Raw genomic sequence first — 7149 nt, forward strand, 5'->3', positions numbered from 1 at the left:
TTAACACATACTCCCTTGCTTGCTGCAACCATTTTTTATAGAAATGTACCGTCTTTTGGGTTGTGATGATCAGTCTCTCGCATCCTTCCTTCCTTGCTGCAACCAGCAAATAAATTCATATTAATTATCAGCTAACCAGATTTAGCTACAAAGACCATTTATTAAAACAGAAGTTCCAACCCATAATTCATAATAAGCAATTCCAGCCCAAATTCACATGAATAAGATTTGCATTACATAGAGGTTTTCCATCTATCAGAACTAGCAGTAACATTCCAAGACCACATAATTGACAAGAAACAACAAAAAATAGGTTTCAGCAAGAATCTGAACCGTGCCTCACCAAAATTTTGTTGAAGTTTGACCAAAACCTAACAAACCAACAAAATATGAAGCTGCACCAGTAAAGTTTGGTTCCTGCAAAAGAGAAGTTCCCCCAAAGCTAACAGACCACCATATCGCTTAACTTTGTTGATTTCGAAGCTGACCGAGAGCAAAATATTTCTTGAGTCCATCATGGCCTGTTAGATTGCTGCTTGTTGCTGACCGATAGCCCCTGACATGCAAATATTAAATCCATGTAAAAGTTCATATTGCATTTTCAAAAAACACAGGAGATAGGTAAAAATATTTGCAACACTATGCAGTGGTGTAACATATACTGGATGCTCATGCAACCTTTCTTTAACTTGGAAATGAACACTTGTATCCTCCAAACAAAAAAGGATCTACTATAATTTTTTTTCTTTAACTTGGAAATGAACTCTGAAGAAAAAATGATACACTATAACTTTGAAAATTGGATATCAGATGATAAAATGAAAAGGCAAGATTTCAATTCTTGTTCCATAGATTCAGTTAGACATTTGAATGAATATCTGGTATGCACATTGTTGAAACAAAGAGGAAAGCCGTGCTGGCCACTAATGGCAACAATTTAAAATTGAGTGGACAAGCAAGAAAGAATACCACTTTGTACGACACAATGCATGCAAATTATAGAACTGATCTGATATAGCATATTATTGTCCACATTTCTTAAATTCCATTCAAGGCCGGCATTTGATTTGACTTGGAAACAATGACAGCTATTCAGGGAAGCATGCTTTCATGCAATAGAAATTGAGAACTGATACAAGAAAATATAATAGAAGAAATAAATAATCCTGGTTAGATGAAATATACAACCTATAACTTCACCTTTTATTAAGGAACAAGAGACTGCAGATAGAATGACAATGATATACTTTGGCAATAATATAGTTGCTGGTAAAGAACATGTCTGAAAGTAAATTAAATGTGACAGAATTTGTGGCGCTTACCATGCAAGGGGCATTTCATCAAACACTATACCAGCAGTGCGGGAGTGGTTTGGCCATGGGCTTTGGTTGCTCGCAAGCCTCTGTTTAAGCTCCATGACTGCAGCACACAAAATCAACAGCAAAAAATAGTGAGATCTGCTGGACGAAGCCACAGCAGATAGGGAGGAGGTCTGGGGGGACAGCACACCGGCGACGAGGTACTTGTATATGAGCGCCTGGTGATCCAGCTCCTGGCCTCAGCAAGAACCATCACATTTGTAGCTACCTTGGCCTCGGCAAGAACGGAAGGAGAGGATGAGGAGGATGGAAGAACCTGCACAAGTTGCCATCCTCTGACTGGATCGGAGGGAGGACGCGCACCAGCAGGGTCGTCCCACAAGAGAGGACCCATGGCACCGCGGCCATGTAAGGGGGCCTCCGCCCAGGATTCAGGCCGCCAGTGTCGGAGCTCCTCGAGTCTTGCGTAGGGAGGGGGCTACGAGCTCCGCGCGCCCGCCCCCGGGAGCTCCATGCCGCCGCGTCGTACCGTGGCTAGATCCACGAGACCTGCCCACGGGGAGCGCCGACAATAGGGAGAAGGACAGCCCGGGCCCGGAGACGACGGATCCGGGACAGGCGGCGGCGGATCTGACGACTGGCCACCGGAAGTCGACTAATGCGGCGGCCGGCAGGTGTGACCTCAACGACCTTGGTGCCGATGGGTTGAAGAAGTGAGTAGAGGAAGGGGACAGGAGGAGCGCGCGGCCTCCAGTGACGTGCTCTCCACGGATCTGGGATTCACCGGCGCGGTGCACTCGGGGGAGGAGACGAAGGAACCGCTGGTAGGCGGGACGATGAGGCAGGCGGCCGCAGAGGGAGCGGCGGGGAATCTGTGACGAGGAGGCGCAGTCAGCTTGTGGAGGGAGCTAGGGTTTCAGTCTTGGCTGGTCTTTTTATGCAACTAGAGATCCATGTGAATCGTTTGATCGGTAATGGACGGCTGGGAGAAATCGGGCCTTGACAGGAAACGGGCCTTGCTTGGTTTCCCAGCCCGTTTAACATCTTGTTTTTTTATTTTTCATTTCATTGCACTATCGTGAAGTAACATATAAAAATAATTATTTTATATATACACATATATTTTTGATATATATTAGAGTACATATAAGTTGTGTTTTAGAAGTTTCAATAATTTTTGAGCTCATTTACTATTTTTTTAGTTTAAATGAATTTTTGGGTGTTTATTGAAAATAATTAAAATTTGAACTCATGTATCTCAAATAATACAAATAATATTTACATAACTCCAAATAAATATATTTTAGGTACTTCTATTATATTATAGCTCATATCTGAAAAGTAGGTAAAAATTTTAAATGTTTGTTAGGGACTATTCAAACTTCTATTTACAGTCATATTATAAAATAATAATGATAATACCTAAACTTTCTATAAAACTTCTGAAAATTGGCATAGAATTGGTTAATGGATGTATAAGCTTGACAAAAAAGTTTCATAAGTTTTATAATAATTGGAGTATACATTGTTCACAAAATGGATAGATCTCTGACATTGTTTCATACAACTCAAGTCAAACTTTGAAATTTGAACATATCACAACATTTTTGAACTCATATGCACCTCAAATTTGGACACAACCTTATGTTGACTATAATATAAGAAAACATTAAGATAAATTAGCAATTGTTATTTAAAAACATATGTTTTCTATTCTCCATTTAGGTGGAAGAAAGCAAGTCATAAGAAAAAGTTCCAAAAATAGCAATTAACATGAAAACAAACACTACTGAATGAAAAATCATGACTTTAGAAAAATTTAGGAAAAAGAAACATCGAATTTAGAGTTCATATGAGGAAGAAATACTAGTTACAAATTTTAATTCCGGATTAAAAAGAGAAAATGAGCTTGTTTCAGTTCTTCATCTTACTCGACACGAAAAAATACAAATAAAAGCAGAATGCCAAAATTCATCAAAACCAAAAACGTGTCCTAGTGGTTAGATGTCTTCACCTCGTGTGGGAGGTTATGTGTTCGAATCTCTGTAGCCACACATTTTTCCATTTTGCATCCACAAATGAAGACCCAGCCCGTTTACAATTTATAATTATCTGTCGTTACCCAAGGGTACCACAAAGGAAGGCGTCGCCTGGTGGTTATGCGATTGAGTATTTTTTCCTAAAGGTCTGGGTTCGAGTCCACGTTGCTACTTTTTTTTGTTTTTGAATTAAAACTTGAAATCTATTATATAGAGGCTAATACCAAACCAAACAAGACGCAGCATAATGGAAGGGCTCTAGATTATGTCCGCTGAGGCCTGAGTTCGATTCTTCTCTTGGCCTTTGAGTGTTTTTTTCCCCCTCCGCTGGCGCTTTTTCCCCCATGCGCTGGTCTGGGCTTTTGACGCAAGACAACAGGAGAGAGAGAGAGAGGAGGAGGCCTGAAGGGCCAAAACGAACTTGGTCCACACATAAGTAAAAAGAGCTCGGTCCTTGTTTTGTTCCAATTTTTTTACTAGAGCTAAGAAAATGTTGAAGTGGGCTAGAATGATTTTTTTAGATAAAATAATGAGCGATCTTTTTATGCTACAAAAATTTAAAAAACTAAAGAAAATAGGATTTAAGCTTGTACAAAATATTATGTAGCAACTTAGACGCATACGTGAACTCGGCATGCAAACAAAGGACACTGAATGAAAGTTCATGATTTTTATGAAAGATCAAATAAGAGAAGCAAAAACTTGAATTGAAAATGAAAAATGTAAAAACATATAGTTAAAATAGCTATGACGATTTTTATGACATTAATATTAAAACGTCATGTTTTGTGGGCTCAGTTATGACGAATTCAATAAAACGTCATATTTTGTGGGCTCAATTATGACAAATTCAATAAAATGTCATAAAGTTCTGGGCCTAGGGTCCATACCTTCAAATTCGTCATAGATTGTGTGCAATTGTGACGCTCCATTAAAATGTCATAAAATTTTCGTCATAGATCACCACATTTCTTGTAGTGTGTGCTTCCCAGGTTTAAGAACCCGTCAACTCGCACGCATGTCAGACTCCTTGGTCCGTGTTTCAAGACGGGTCGGATGGGGAGCCCGCAGGCCGTTGCAGCGCAGCGTCCCGAGGGACGCGCCTTGCGGCGCGCAAGAACCGGCCGTGCCGACGACGGCTTCTAGAGGCACCTAAGGCCCCTAGGCTTAGGCCGCCGGCGCGGCCGACAACAGTCCACGCCCCGAGCCGATAGGCGGACCAGCAAGACCGTTCCGCATACGACCGGGGCGCATCGCCGGCCCCCATCCGCTTCCCTCCCGGTAATTTCAAGCACTCTTTGACAAGCATATGACTACTGGCAGGATCAACCAGGTAGCACGTCCTCCTCGACAAGCTGGCAACGACTGCTGCACTAGGCATCAACCGGGCCGGCTGTCGTGTATTTGAAGGCTACAACTTTGAGAGGAACGAGAAGCCGAAGCAGCCTCGTCCTATATCGTTTGCGTCATCCGGGACCGATAGCACAAGCGAGGTAGCCTTGGTGGAATTGGCCGATGAGACCATTACCCACGAGGCAACCCCGATTGGCTATAAAACCGACGCATCACACCCAAAGGGTGGACGCGACGAAGGCAACTTGTAGCGAATGCAGCTTCCAAAGAAATAGGTAGCAGCATGCAAGCACTCATTAAGGGTCGGCATTGTTCCCACGGGACTGAGGGGACACAGGCGTCGAGAGTCGGCCGCACAAGGGCGGGGGGCCTCCCGACAGTCACAGGTCCAAGACAACTCATGTGCCAGCCGATACACGGCAGCTAAGCCACCCAAAGCATCCCTCCATGCAGTTCACGGCGAGTTGCTTATGAGGAAGGCAGCCAACGGACCACTGAGCGCGATAACGAACAATATTCATCCCACCTTCAACCAAACTCGGTCGAGTAGGGACAAGCCTTAGCGAACCGGTGCAAATTTCAGAGGCTCAGGGAATGAGTTCAAAGACATGTGACCGAAGCGTCGGAATCCCCAAGCCCGAACGCAGGAAACAAGAGCAAGCCATCGCCGAGGCCAGTCTACGAGTCCCCCTTGCACGAACTTGAGAAATGAGTTCAAAGCCACATGACCGTACGTCGGAATCCCTGAGCAACTGAAATCCATCCCGGCTTACCTTGGCAAGCCCCTAAACGACCTTGTCTGTTGGTGCAGTGCTCCGAGTCTTGGGAAATGAGTTCAAAGACATATGACCGAAGCATCGGAATCCCCAAGGCCGAACGCAGGAAACGAGAGCAGGCCATCGCCGAGACCAGTCTACGAGCCCCCCTTGCCCGAACTTGAGAAATGAGTTCAAAGCCACATGACCGTACGTCGGAATCCCCAAGAACACGAAGCCCACACCGGCCAACCGAAGTTTAGCCTGGCCGAAAACCGCGGTGTGGCCGGCCGTCGCCAACCACAACGAGGTTAGGAGGGTACGGCTTGGAGCACCCGAAACAACCCGGAACACATGTCCGGACATTGTTTCCCAAGTACCCGTTCACCGCATCGGCTCCCCCCCTACTATACCCGGGGGGCATTCTCCGACCCCAGAAGTTCTGGGAATTTTTCAGCCTTCCGGGTGTACAGTTTTGGGGGGTTGCCTGAAATGCCAGTGATAGGGTGAGATAACATGTCTGGGCTCAAAAACTGGCCAGTTTTTGAGTCTGGTCACGTGAGGTATCGGAAACCCAGCCCTCCCATCACCTCCGGAGGCCGAATTCGCCCGTTCTTGACTCGTTTTCTCCGCAATGAGCCTGATTTCATGTTTTTGGGCCGTTTTGGGACGTTTCCACTTCTTTGCCATATTGACATGCCGAATGGCCGTTTGGCCTATGTTTTGCCTCCCGTGACCTATAACACACGTTTCTCAACTATTTTCATCCTACCTTGGTTCGTTTGCACCCGAATGGACATAGTTCCATGTGCGGGTGCCATGGACAACATTTCCGACCGAAATGAACCATTTCCATTCCATTGTGGGCTGTTTCCATTTTTTGTCCAGGGTTACATACCGAATGGTCGTTCGGCCTATGTTTTCGCCTCCCATGACCTATAGCCCATGTTTTTCGTCTATTTTCACCCTAGCATGGTTCGTTTCCACCCGGATGGACATAGCTCCATGTGCGGGTGCCATGTACAACAGTTCGGACCGAAATGAACCGTTTCCATCCCGTTGTGGGTCGTTTGTTTTGAATATGGCCCGGCCCAAAACCAAAAGCAGGCCGCTCCCCGCTTTGCTCCTGCGGTCCTTCCTGCCAAGCGCCCAAGCCCCCCCCCCCAACTCTAGCGAAGAGCTGAAGACTGCGAAGTGGCGGCGCAGAAGTGAACCAGCGATTCCCTCGACTGCGCCCGACTGGCGGCCGCCCGGCGCCCACTCGAGTTCCCTCGCCGGCCTCGCCTAGCTCCAGCCTCTAGGAGCTCCGGTCCCTCGCCCTCACCGGCCTCCAGGAGAAATCGAGCTCCTGGGCCACTGCCGGCACCGCGCCACCAGGCCATTTGGCGCTAGAGGGAGGCGCCGCCGCTGCCGGGAGTCCGGGACCCGATTCCCCGACGCCGCACCGGCGCTGCGCCTTCCCCGACGCATCTCGGAGTTCAGCAGTGCTTGCCGATTGTAGCAAGGTAAGCTGAGCCTTTTCAATTTCAGCATCTCGGAGTGGTGATGGCAATGGATGGGGGAAGGGAAGATGATGTGCCTGCGCATCCCACGCGAGGCATCACTAGTGCATCCTCCAGTGGTGCCGCCGGCGCATCATACAGTGGTGCCATTCCTAGGGGAACAACGGACAATAACGGTGGA

General features: G+C 46.5%; 1 long non-coding RNA gene across 1 annotated transcript in view; it reads left to right on the forward strand.

Annotated features, from left to right (window-relative positions):
- The window catches only part of LOC120681952, a 10241-nt gene extending 5664 nt beyond the window's left edge, over nt 1–4577 (forward strand). Inside the window, exon 2 of the long non-coding RNA XR_005678143.1 lies at nt 4351–4577. This is a non-coding gene — a long non-coding RNA (uncharacterized LOC120681952). The remainder of the gene's footprint in view (nt 1–4350) is intronic.
- Nucleotides 4578–7149: the final 2572 nt, after the last annotated feature.

This window comes from Panicum virgatum, chromosome 7N (assembly GCF_016808335.1).
Source record: "Panicum virgatum strain AP13 chromosome 7N, P.virgatum_v5, whole genome shotgun sequence".
Classification (NCBI taxonomy): Eukaryota; Viridiplantae; Streptophyta; class Magnoliopsida; order Poales; family Poaceae; genus Panicum; species Panicum virgatum.